Source organism: Rhinoderma darwinii, unplaced genomic scaffold, assembly GCF_050947455.1.
Source record: "Rhinoderma darwinii isolate aRhiDar2 unplaced genomic scaffold, aRhiDar2.hap1 Scaffold_481, whole genome shotgun sequence".
NCBI lineage: Eukaryota > Metazoa > Chordata > Amphibia > Anura > Rhinodermatidae > Rhinoderma > Rhinoderma darwinii.
Window position 1 is genome coordinate 185001 of NW_027464027.1, and position 11663 is coordinate 196663.

An 11663-nucleotide genomic window follows, 5' to 3' on the forward strand; every position below is an offset into this window, starting at 1 on the left:
TGTGTCATCTTCTTTGAAACAGAGTGGCGCATGGAAAGACATTTAGGCCCACAACCAAAGAGGGCCAAAGGCTCTGGACCATTCTTTCTACATTGCAACTATGTCATCCAAATCACTGGGATTTTTTTCTCTTCTCAAAATTTTTCACACTGTACATGTTGAAATGGTCTTACAACCGGTGCCCTCCTCTTCTGGCCGAAACTTTAAGTTGAGAGGCACCATAGGATTTTCTGTAACATGCAACTGAAACAAAAAGAGGACACTGCCGTCCCTGGGTGGGCTTGAACCACCAACCTTCCGGTTAACAGCCGAACGCGCTAACCAATTGCGCCACAGAGACAACCACGCTCCCCCACTTTGATTAAAGTCGTAAAAAAGCCACAACATGGTAAATGGAGTATGTTTCTTAGAGGACCTTCTGATCAACACAATAAAAAGAAGAGAATGATAAAACATAACAACTGCGTGGAACTACAGCCGCCAACAAATGGACAATTGCAACACAGAGATGGCCTCCACATTAGCGTCTTAACAACAGTCAGCGGGTAATAGGCTACCCCTCTCTTTTGGAGGTATGGCAGCAGAGTGGCGCAGCGGAAGCGTGCTGGGCCCATAACCCAGAAGTCGATGGATCGAAACCATCCTCTGCTAAGTGCTCTCTTTTACTCACGCCCCCTGTTACAATTTGGCCATTATCCCCGGTCGGAATCACATGTTTTTCTCGTAAAAATAGAATAGAGACCCCCGATCCCTGACCATCTCATTTTCACGACCTTCAGACTATGCTTTTTATACACGCAACCTCCCAGTTTCTCATGCCACATGTTTTCGCCTTTGCAACAAAGTGGCACAGGCAAAGGCTTTTGGGCCCACAACCAAATGGGCCATTGGATCTAGACCATCTTTTCTACGTTGCGACTTTCTTATTTAAATCATTCTGATTTATTTTCTCTTCCCACAATTCTTCACTCTGTACACTAACGACTCACCTATACTTTTACACCACCCGGCACCCTGTAAGCTCCACGCTCCTTCTGCTTTTACGGGAGAAAGACATCCACACTTAAAAAAAAAACATAAAAAAAAAAAAAAAAACCTTAAAGCTACAGGTTGAAAAGTATGTGATGATCACAATTGTGGTGAATCAGGCACCCCAACATGGAAACCAGCATGGACCCCAACATGGACTGCCAGAAGGGGGATTAGCTCAAATGGTAGAGCGCTCGCTTAGCATGCGAGAGGTAACGGGATCGATGCCCGTATTCTCCAAAGTTTTGGTTTGCCGAGTTTTTCAAAGAGCGGGACAATTCTCCTCTGTTTCCCTACTCATGTAACTCATTTGCAAGCTTAGGAAGCACCCGACAACCAGCTCAGCAAGCCTTCGATAGCTCAGCTGGTAGAGCGGAGGACTGTAGTAGAAAATCAGCAATCCTTAGGTCGCTGGTTCAATTCCGGCTCGAAGGAACTTTTGTTAGTCTCATAGATGATGTTTCAACCTGTCGACAAATGCTCTCCCGGTGCCCTCGTCTTCTATCTATTTTCAGAGGGGTCTCTTGTTTGTGTTGGGTATTTGAAATGGGCATCCGACCGAAACTCTCAGTTGAGAGCCACAGTAGGACTTTCTGTAACTCTGACATGCAACTGAAACAAAAAGAGGGTACAATCATCCCTGGGTGGGCTTGAACCACCAACCTTTTGGTTATCAGACAAAAAAAAGTTTTCACAACCTTCAAGCTTTGCTTGAACCTCCCAGTTTCTCATGTCATGTGTCATCTTCTTTGAAACAGAGTGGCGCATGGAAAGACATTTAGGCCCACAACCAAAGAGGGCCAAAGGCTCTGGACCATTCTTTCTACATTGCAACTATGTCATCCAAATCACTGGGATTTTTTTCTCTTCTCAAAATTTTTCACACTGTACATGTTGAAATGGTCTTACAACCGGTGCCCTCCTCTTCTGGCCGAAACTTTAAGTTGAGAGGCACCATAGGATTTTCTGTAACATGCAACTGAAACAAAAAGAGGACACTGCCGTCCCTGGGTGGGCTTGAACCACCAACCTTCCGGTTAACAGCCGAACGCGCTAACCAATTGCGCCACAGAGACAACCACGCTCCCCCACTTTGATTAAAGTCGTAAAAAAGCCACAACATGGTAAATGGAGTATGTTTCTTAGAGGACCTTCTGATCAACACAATAAAAAGAAGAGAATGATAAAACATAACAACTGCGTGGAACTACAGCCGCCAACAAATGGACAATTGCAACACAGAGATGGCCTCCACATTAGCGTCTTAACAACAGTCAGCGGGTAATAGGCTACCCCTCTCTTTTGGAGGTATGGCAGCAGAGTGGCGCAGCGGAAGCGTGCTGGGCCCATAACCCAGAGGTCGATGGATCGAAACCATCCTCTGCTAAGTGCTCTCTTTTACTCACGCCCCCTGTTACAATTTGGCCATTATCCCCGGTCGGAATCACATGTTTTTCTCATAAAAATAGAATAGAGACCCCCGATCCCTGACCATCTCATTTTCACGACCTTCAGACTATGCTTTTTATACACGCAACCTCCCAGTTTCTCATGCCACATGTTTTCGCCTTTGCAACAAAGTGGCACAGGCAAAGGCTTTTGGGCCCACAACCAAATGGGCCATTGGATCTAGACCATCTTTTCTACGTTGCGACTTTCTTATTTAAATCATTCTGATTTATTTTCTCTTCCCACAATTCTTCACTCTGTACACTAACGACTCACCTATACTTTTACACCACCCGGCACCCTGTAAGCTCCACGCTCCTTCTGCTTTTACGGGAGAAAGACATCCACACTTAAAAAAAAAACATAAAAAAAAAAAAAAAAACCTTAAAGCTACAGGTTGAAAAGTATGTGATGATCACAATTGTGGTGAATCAGGCACCCCAACATGGAAACCAGCATGGACCCCAACATGGACTGCCAGAAGGGGGATTAGCTCAAATGGTAGAGCGCTCGCTTAGCATGCGAGAGGTAACGGGATCGACGCCCGTATTCTCCAAAGTTTTGGTTTGCCGAGTTTTTCAAAGAGCGGGACAATTCTCCTCTGTTTCCCTACTCATGTAACTCATTTGCAAGCTTAGGAAGCACCCGACAACCAGCTCGGCAAGCCTTCGATAGCTCAGCTGGTAGAGCGGAGGACTGTAGTAGAAAATCAGCAATCCTTAGGTCGCTGGTTCAATTCCGGCTCGAAGGAACTTTTGTTAGTCTCATAGATGATGTTTCAACCTGTCGACAAATGCTCTCCCGGTGCCCTCGTCTTCTATCTATTTTCAGAGGGGTCTCTTGTTTGTGTTGGGTATTTGAAATGGGCATCCGACCGAAACTCTCAGTTGAGAGCCACAGTAGGACTTTCTGTAACTCTGACATGGAACTGAAACAAAAAGAGGGTACAATCATCCCTGGGTGGGCTTGAACCACCAACCTTTTGGTTATCAGACAAAAAAAAGTTTTCACAACCTTCAAGCTTTGCTTGAACCTCCCAGTTTCTCATGTCATGTGTCATCTTCTTTGAAACAGAGTGGCGCATGGAAAGACATTTAGGCCCACAACCAAAGAGGGCCAAAGGCTCTGGACCATTCTTTCTACATTGCAACTATGTCATCCAAATCACTGGGATTTTTTTCTCTTCTCAAAATTTTTCACACTGTACATGTTGAAATGGTCTTACAACCGGTGCCCTCCTCTTCTGGCCGAAACTTTAAGTTGAGAGGCACCATAGGATTTTCTGTAACATGCAACTGAAACAAAAAGAGGACACTGCCGTCCCTGGGTGGGCTTGAACCACCAACCTTCCGGTTAACAGCCGAACGCGCTAACCAATTGCGCCACAGAGACAACCACGCTCCCCCACTTTGATTAAAGTCGTAAAAAAGCCACAACATGGTAAATGGAGTATGTTTCTTAGAGGACCTTCTGATCAACACAATAAAAAGAAGAGAATGATAAAACATAACAACTGCGTGGAACTACAGCCGCCAACAAATGGACAATTGCAACACAGAGATGGCCTCCACATTAGCGTCTTAACAACAGTCAGCGGGTAATAGGCTACCCCTCTCAAATGGTAGAGCGCTCGCTTAGCATGCGAGAGGTAACGGGATCGACGCCCGTATTCTCCAAAGTTTTGGTTTGCCGAGTGTTTCAAAGAGCGGGACACTTCTCCTCTCTTTCCCTACTCATGTAACTCATTTGCAAGCTTAGGAAGCACCCGACAACCAGCTCGGCAAGCCTTCGATAGCTCAGCTGGTAGAGCGGAGGACTGTAGTAGAAAATCAGCAATCCTTAGGTCGCTGGTTCAATTCCGGCTCGAAGGAACTTTTGTTAGTCTCATAGATGATGTTTCAACCTGTCGACAAATGCTCTCCCGGTGCCCTCGTCTTCTATCTATTTTCAGAGGGGTCTCTTGTTTGTGTTGGGTATTTGAAATGGGCATCCGACCGAAACTCTCAGTTGAGAGCCACAGTAGGACTTTCTGTAACTCTGACATGCAACTGAAACAAAAAGAGGGTACAATCATCCCTGGGTGGGCTTGAACCACCAACCTTTTGGTTATCAGACAAAAAAAAGTTTTCACAACCTTCAAGCTTTGCTTGAACCTCCCAGTTTCTCATGTCATGTGTCATCTTCTTTGAAACAGAGTGGCGCATGGAAAGACATTTAGGCCCACAACCAAAGAGGGCCAAAGGCTCTGGACCATTCTTTCTACATTGCAACTATGTCATCCAAATCACTGGGATTTTTTTCTCTTCTCAAAATTTTTCACACTGTACATGTTGAAATGGTCTTACAACCGGTGCCCTCCTCTTCTGGCCGAAACTTTAAGTTGAGAGGCACCATAGGATTTTCTGTAACATGCAACTGAAACAAAAAGAGGACACTGCCGTCCCTGGGTGGGCTTGAACCACCAACCTTCCGGTTAACAGCCGAACGCGCTAACCAATTGCGCCACAGAGACAACCACGCTCCCCCACTTTGATTAAAGTCGTAAAAAAGCCACAACATGGTAAATGGAGTATGTTTCTTAGAGGACCTTCTGATCAACACAATAAAAAGAAGAGAATGATAAAACATAACAACTGCGTGGAACTACAGCCGCCAACAAATGGACAATTGCAACACAGAGATGGCCTCCACATTAGCGTCTTAACAACAGTCAGCGGGTAATAGGCTACCCCTCTCTTTTGGAGGTATGGCAGCAGAGTGGCGCAGCGGAAGCGTGCTGGGCCCATAACCCAGAGGTCGATGGATCGAAACCATCCTCTGCTAAGTGCTCTCTTTTACTCACGCCCCCTGTTACAATTTGGCCATTATCCCCGGTCGGAATCACATGTTTTTCTCGTAAAAATAGAATAGAGACCCCCGATCCCTGACCATCTCATTTTCACGACCTTCAGACTATGCTTTTTATACACGCAACCTCCCAGTTTCTCATGCCACATGTTTTCGCCTTTGGAACAAAGTGGCACAGGCAAAGGCTTTTGGGCCCACAACCAAATGGGCCATTGGATCTAGACCATCTTTTCTACGTTGCGACTTTCTTATTTAAATCATTCTGATTTCTTTTCTCTTCCCACAATTCTTCACTCTGTACACTAACGACTCACCTATACTTTTACACCACCCGGCACCCTGTAAGCTCCACGCTCCTTCTGCTTTTACGGGAGAAAGACATCCACACTTAAAAAAAAACAAAAAAAACAAAAAAAAACCTTAAAGCTACAGGTTGAAAAGTATGTGATGATCACAATTGTGGTGAATCAGGCACCCCAACATGGAAACCAGCATGGACCCCAACATGGACTGCCAGAAGGGGGATTAGCTCAAATGGTAGAGCGCTCGCTTAGCATGCGAGAGGTAACGGGATCGACGCCCGTATTCTCCAAAGTTTTGGTTTGCCGAGTTTTTCAAAGAGCGGGACAATTCTCCTCTGTTTCCCTACTCATGTAACTCATTTGCAAGCTTAGGAAGCACCCGACAACCAGCTCGGCAAGCCTTCGATAGCTCAGCTGGTAGAGCGGAGGACTGTAGTAGAAAATCAGCAATCCTTAGGTCGCTGGTTCAATTCCGGCTCGAAGGAACTTTTGTTAGTCTCATAGATGATGTTTCAACCTGTCGACAAATGCTCTCCCGGTGCCCTCGTCTTCTATCTATTTTCAGAGGGGTCTCTTGTTTGTGTTGGGTATTTGAAATGGGCATCCGACCGAAACTCTCAGTTGAGAGACTTTCTGTAACTCTGACATGCAACTGAAACAAAAAGAGGGTACAATCATCCCTGGGTGGGCTTGAACCACCAACCTTTTGGTTATCAGACAAAAAAAAGTTTTCACAACCTTCAAGCTTTGCTTGAACCTCCCAGTTTCTCATGTCATGTGTCATCTTCTTTGAAACAGAGTGGCGCATGGAAAGACATTTAGGCCCACAACCAAAGAGGGCCAAAGGCTCTGGACCATTCTTTCTACATTGCAACTATGTCATCCAAATCACTGGGATTTTTTTCTCTTCTCAAAATTTTTCACACTGTACATGTTGAAATGGTCTTACAACCGGTGCTCTCCTCTTCTGGCCGAAACTTTAAGTTGAGAGGCACCATAGGATTTTCTGTAACATGCAACTGAAACAAAAAGAGGACACTGCCGTCCCTGGGTGGGCTTGAACCACCAACCTTCCGGTTAACAGCCGAACGCGCTAACCAATTGCGCCACAGAGACAACCACGCTCCCCCACTTTGATTAAAGTCGTAAAAAAGCCACAACATGGTAAATGGAGTATGTTTCTTAGAGGACCTTCTGATCAACACAATAAAAAGAAGAGAATGATAAAACATAACAACTGCGTGGAACTACAGCCGCCAACAAATGGACAATTGCAACACAGAGATGGCCTCCACATTAGCGTCTTAACAACAGTCAGCGGGTAATAGGCTACCCCTCTCTTTTGGAGGTATGGCAGCAGAGTGGCGCAGCGGAAGCGTGCTGGGCCCATAACCCAGAGGTCGATGGATCGAAACCATCCTCTGCTAAGTGCTCTCTTTTACTCACGCCCCCTGTTACAATTTGGCCATTATCCCCGGTCGGAATCACATGTTTTTCTCGTAAAAATAGAATAGAGACCCCCGATCCCTGACCATCTCATTTTCACGACCTTCAGACTATGCTTTTTATACACGCAACCTCCCAGTTTCTCATGCCACATGTTTTCGCCTTTGCAACAAAGTGGCACAGGCAAAGGCTTTTGGGCCCACAACCAAATGGGCCATTGGATCTAGACCATCTTTTCTACGTTGCGACTTTCTTATTTAAATCATTCTGATTTATTTTCTCTTCCCACAATTCTTCACTCTGTACACTAACGACTCACCTATACTTTTACACCACCCGGCACCCTGTAAGCTCCACGCTCCTTCTGCTTTTACGGGAGAAAGACATCCACACTTAAAAAAAAACAAAAAAAACAAAAAAAAAGCTTAAAGCTACAGGTTGAAAAGTATGTGATGATCACAATTGTGGTGAATCAGGCACCCCAACATGGAAACCAGCATGGACCCCAACATGGACTGCCAGAAGGGGGATTAGCTCAAATGGTAGAGCGCTCGCTTAGCATGCGAGAGGTAACGGGATCGACGCCCGTATTCTCCAAAGTTTTGGTTTGCCGAGTTTTTCAAAGAGCGGGACAATTCTCCTCTGTTTCCCTACTCATGTAACTCATTTGCAAGCTTAGGAAGCACCCGACAACCAGCTCGGCAAGCCTTCGATAGCTCAGCTGGTAGAGCGGAGGACTGTAGTAGAAAATCAGCAATCCTTAGGTCGCTGGTTCAATTCCGGCTCGAAGGAACTTTTGTTAGTCTCATAGATGATGTTTCAACCTGTCGACAAATGCTCTCCCGGTGCCCTCGTCTTCTATCTATTTTCAGAGGGGTCTCTTGTTTGTGTTGGGTATTTGAAATGGGCATCCGACCGAAACTCTCAGTTGAGAGACTTTCTGTAACTCTGACATGCAACTGAAACAAAAAGAGGGTACAATCATCCCTGGGTGGGCTTGAACCACCAACCTTTTGGTTATCAGACAAAAAAAAGTTTTCACAACCTTCAAGCTTTGCTTGAACCTCCCAGTTTCTCATGTCATGTGTCATCTTCTTTGAAACAGAGTGGCGCATGGAAAGACATTTAGGCCCACAACCAAAGAGGGCCAAAGGCTCTGGACCATTCTTTCTACATTGCAACTATGTCATCCAAATCACTGGGATTTTTTTCTCTTCTCAAAATTTTTCACACTGTACATGTTGAAATGGTCTTACAACCGGTGCCCTCCTCTTCTGGCCGAAACTTTAAGTTGAGAGGCACCATAGGATTTTCTGTAACATGCAACTGAAACAAAAAGAGGACACTGCCGTCCCTGGGTGGGCTTGAACCACCAACCTTCCGGTTAACAGCCGAACGCGCTAACCAATTGCGCCACAGAGACAACCACGCTCCCCCACTTTGATTAAAGTCGTAAAAAAGCCACAACATGGTAAATGGAGTATGTTTCTTAGAGGACCTTCTGATCAACACAATAAAAAGAAGAGAATGATAAAACATAACAACTGCGTGGAACTACAGCCGCCAACAAATGGACAATTGCAACACAGAGATGGCCTCCACATTAGCGTCTTAACAACAGTCAGCGGGTAATAGGCTACCCCTCTCTTTTGGAGGTATGGCAGCAGAGTGGCGCAGCGGAAGCGTGCTGGGCCCATAACCCAGAGGTCGATGGATCGAAACCATCCTCTGCTAAGTGCTCTCTTTTACTCACGCCCCCCTGTTACAATTTGGCCATTATCCCCGGTCGGAATCACATGTTTTTCTCGTAAAAATAGAATAGAGACCCCCGATCCCTGACCATCTCATTTTCACGACCTTCAGGACTATGCTTTTTATACACGCAACCTCCCAGTTTCTCATGCCACATGTTTTCGCCTTTGGAACAAAGTGGCACAGGCAAAGGCTTTTGGGCCCACAACCAAATGGGCCATTGGATCTAGACCATCTTTTCTACGTTGCGACTTTCTTATTTAAATCATTCTGATTTCTTTTCTCTTCCCACAATTCTTCACTCTGTACACTAACGACTCACCTATACTTTTACACCACCCGGCACCCTGTAAGCTCCACGCTCCTTCTGCTTTTACGGGAGAAAGACATCCACACTTAAAAAAAAACAAAAAAACAAAAAAAACCTTAAAGCTACAGGTTGAAAAGTATGTGATGATCACAATTGTGGTGAATCAGGCACCCCAACATGGAAACCAGCATGGACCCCAACATGGACTGCCAGAAGGGGGATTAGCTCAAATGGTAGAGCGCTCGCTTAGCATGCGAGAGGTAACGGGATCGACGCCCGTATTCTCCAAAGTTTTGGTTTGCCGAGTTTTTCAAAGAGCGGGACAATTCTCCTCTGTTTCCCTACTCATGTAACTCATTTGCAAGCTTAGGAAGCACCCGACAACCAGCTCGGCAAGCCTTCGATAGCTCAGCTGGTAGAGCGGAGGACTGTAGTAGAAAATCAGCAATCCTTAGGTCGCTGGTTCAATTCCGGCTCGAAGGAACTTTTGTTAGTCTCATAGATGATGTTTCAACCTGTCGACAAATGCTCTCCCGGTGCCCTCGTCTTCTATCTATTTTCAGAGGGGTCTCTTGTTTGTGTTGGGTATTTGAAATGGGCATCCGACCGAAACTCTCAGTTGAGAGACTTTCTGTAACTCTGACATGCAACTGAAACAAAAAGAGGGTACAATCATCCCTGGGTGGGCTTGAACACCAACCTTTTGGTTATCAGACAAAAAAAGTTTTCACAACCTTCAAGCTTTGCTTGAACCTCCCAGTTTCTCATGTCATGTGTCATCTTCTTTGAAACAGAGTGGCGCATGGAAAGACATTTAGGCCCACAACCAAAGAGGGCCAAAGGCTCTGGACCATTCTTTCTACATTGCAACTATGTCATCCAAATCACTGGGATTTTTTTCTCTTCTCAAAATTTTTCACACTGTACATGTTGAAATGGTCTTACAACGGTGCTCTCCTCTTCTGGCCGAAACTTTAAGTTGAGAGGCACCATAGGATTTTCTGTAACATGCAACTGAAACAAAAAGAGGACACTGCCGTCCCTGGGTGGGCTTGAACCACCAACCTTCCGGTTAACAGCCGAACGCGCTAACCAATTGCGCCACAGAGACAACCACGCTCCCCCACTTTGATTAAAGTCGTAAAAAAGCCACAACATGGTAAATGGAGTATGTTTCTTAGAGGACCTTCTGATCAACACAATAAAAAGAAGAGAATGATAAAACATAACAACTGCGTGGAACTACAGCCGCCAACAAATGGACAATTGCAACACAGAGATGGCCTCCACATTAGCGTCTTAACAACAGTCAGCGGGTAATAGGCTACCCCTCTCTTTTGGAGGTATGGCAGCAGAGTGGCGCAGCGGAAGCGTGCTGGGCCCATAACCCAGAGGTCGATGGATCGAAACCATCCTCTGCTAAGTGCTCTCTTTTACTCACGCCCCCTGTTACAATTTGGCCATTATCCCCGGTCGGAATCACATGTTTTTCTCGTAAAAATAGAATAGAGACCCCCGATCCCTGACCATCTCATTTTCACGACCTTCAGACTATGCTTTTTATACACGCAACCTCCCAGTTTCTCATGCCACATGTTTTCGCCTTTGCAACAAAGTGGCACAGGCAAAGGCTTTTGGGCCCACAACCAAATGGGCCATTGGATCTAGACCATCTTTTCTACGTTGCGACTTTCTTATTTAAATCATTCTGATTTATTTTCTCTTCCCACAATTCTTCACTCTGTACACTAACGACTCACCTATACTTTTACACCACCCGGCACCCTGTAAGCTCCACGCTCCTTCTGCTTTTACGGGAGAAAGACATCCACACTTAAAAAAAAACAAAAAAAAACAAAAAAAAAGCTTAAAGCTACAGGTTGAAAAGTATGTGATGATCACAATTGTGGTGAATCAGGCACCCCAACATGGAAACCAGCATGGACCCCAAAATGGACTGCCAGAAGGGGATTAGCTCAAATGGTAGAGCGCTCGCTTAGCATGCGAGAGGTAACGGGATCGACGCCCGTATTCTCCAAAGTTTTGGTTTGCCGAGTTTTTCAAAGAGCGGGACAATTCTCCTCTGTTTCCCTACTCATGTAACTCATTTGCAAGCTTAGAAGCACCCGACAACCAGCTCGGCAAGCCTTCGATAGCTCAGCTGGTAGAGCGGAGGACTGTAGTAGAAAATCAGCAATCCTTAGGTCGCTGGTTCAATTCCGGCTCGAAGGAACTTTTGTTAGTCTCATAGATGATGTTTCAACCTGTCGACAAATGCTCTCCCGGTGCCCTCGTCTTCTATCTATTTTCAGAGGGGTCTCTTGTTTGTGTTGGGTATTTGAAATGGGCATCCGACCGAAACTCTCAGTTGAGAGCCACAGTAGGACTTTCTGTAACTCTGACATGCAACTGAAACAAAAAGAGGGTACAATCATCCCTGGGGGGCTTGAACCACCAACCTTTTGGTTATCAGACAAAAAAAAGTTTTCACAACCTTCAAGCTTTGCTTGAACCTCCCAGTTTCTCAT

The 11663-nt window shown here is 45.5% G+C and overlaps 15 non-coding genes across 15 annotated transcripts; 8 read left to right on the forward strand and 7 right to left on the reverse strand.

Annotated features, from left to right (window-relative positions):
- Nucleotides 1-266: 266 nt before the first annotated feature.
- On the reverse strand, nt 267-340 carry TRNAN-GUU (transfer RNA asparagine (anticodon GUU)). Its single transcript has one exon. It is a non-coding gene; the product is annotated as a tRNA-Asn (tRNA).
- Nucleotides 341-1196: 856 nt separating this feature from the next.
- TRNAA-AGC (transfer RNA alanine (anticodon AGC)) lies at nt 1197-1269 on the forward strand. The gene has a single exon. It is a non-coding gene; the product is annotated as a tRNA-Ala (tRNA).
- A 109-nt stretch (nt 1270-1378) lies between these two features.
- TRNAY-GUA (transfer RNA tyrosine (anticodon GUA)) lies at nt 1379-1464 on the forward strand. The gene is given in 2 exon segments: nt 1379-1415; nt 1429-1464. It is a non-coding gene; the product is annotated as a tRNA-Tyr (tRNA).
- Nucleotides 1465-2031: 567 nt separating this feature from the next.
- Nucleotides 2032-2105, reverse strand: TRNAN-GUU (transfer RNA asparagine (anticodon GUU)). Its single transcript has one exon. It is a non-coding gene; the product is annotated as a tRNA-Asn (tRNA).
- Nucleotides 2106-3143: 1038 nt separating this feature from the next.
- TRNAY-GUA (transfer RNA tyrosine (anticodon GUA)) lies at nt 3144-3229 on the forward strand. The gene is given in 2 exon segments: nt 3144-3180; nt 3194-3229. It is a non-coding gene; the product is annotated as a tRNA-Tyr (tRNA).
- A 567-nt stretch (nt 3230-3796) lies between these two features.
- On the reverse strand, nt 3797-3870 carry TRNAN-GUU (transfer RNA asparagine (anticodon GUU)). Its single transcript has one exon. It is a non-coding gene; the product is annotated as a tRNA-Asn (tRNA).
- A 393-nt stretch (nt 3871-4263) lies between these two features.
- TRNAY-GUA (transfer RNA tyrosine (anticodon GUA)) lies at nt 4264-4349 on the forward strand. The gene is given in 2 exon segments: nt 4264-4300; nt 4314-4349. It is a non-coding gene; the product is annotated as a tRNA-Tyr (tRNA).
- Nucleotides 4350-4916: 567 nt separating this feature from the next.
- TRNAN-GUU (transfer RNA asparagine (anticodon GUU)) lies at nt 4917-4990 on the reverse strand. Its single transcript has one exon. It is a non-coding gene; the product is annotated as a tRNA-Asn (tRNA).
- Nucleotides 4991-6026: 1036 nt separating this feature from the next.
- TRNAY-GUA (transfer RNA tyrosine (anticodon GUA)) lies at nt 6027-6112 on the forward strand. Its single transcript is given in 2 exon segments — nt 6027-6063; nt 6077-6112. It is a non-coding gene; the product is annotated as a tRNA-Tyr (tRNA).
- Nucleotides 6113-6669: 557 nt separating this feature from the next.
- TRNAN-GUU (transfer RNA asparagine (anticodon GUU)) lies at nt 6670-6743 on the reverse strand. Its single transcript has one exon. It is a non-coding gene; the product is annotated as a tRNA-Asn (tRNA).
- A 1036-nt stretch (nt 6744-7779) lies between these two features.
- TRNAY-GUA (transfer RNA tyrosine (anticodon GUA)) lies at nt 7780-7865 on the forward strand. The gene is given in 2 exon segments: nt 7780-7816; nt 7830-7865. It is a non-coding gene; the product is annotated as a tRNA-Tyr (tRNA).
- Nucleotides 7866-8422: 557 nt separating this feature from the next.
- Nucleotides 8423-8496, reverse strand: TRNAN-GUU (transfer RNA asparagine (anticodon GUU)). The gene has a single exon. It is a non-coding gene; the product is annotated as a tRNA-Asn (tRNA).
- A 1036-nt stretch (nt 8497-9532) lies between these two features.
- On the forward strand, nt 9533-9618 carry TRNAY-GUA (transfer RNA tyrosine (anticodon GUA)). The gene is given in 2 exon segments: nt 9533-9569; nt 9583-9618. It is a non-coding gene; the product is annotated as a tRNA-Tyr (tRNA).
- A 554-nt stretch (nt 9619-10172) lies between these two features.
- On the reverse strand, nt 10173-10246 carry TRNAN-GUU (transfer RNA asparagine (anticodon GUU)). The gene has a single exon. It is a non-coding gene; the product is annotated as a tRNA-Asn (tRNA).
- A 1035-nt stretch (nt 10247-11281) lies between these two features.
- On the forward strand, nt 11282-11367 carry TRNAY-GUA (transfer RNA tyrosine (anticodon GUA)). Its single transcript is given in 2 exon segments — nt 11282-11318; nt 11332-11367. It is a non-coding gene; the product is annotated as a tRNA-Tyr (tRNA).
- Nucleotides 11368-11663: the final 296 nt, after the last annotated feature.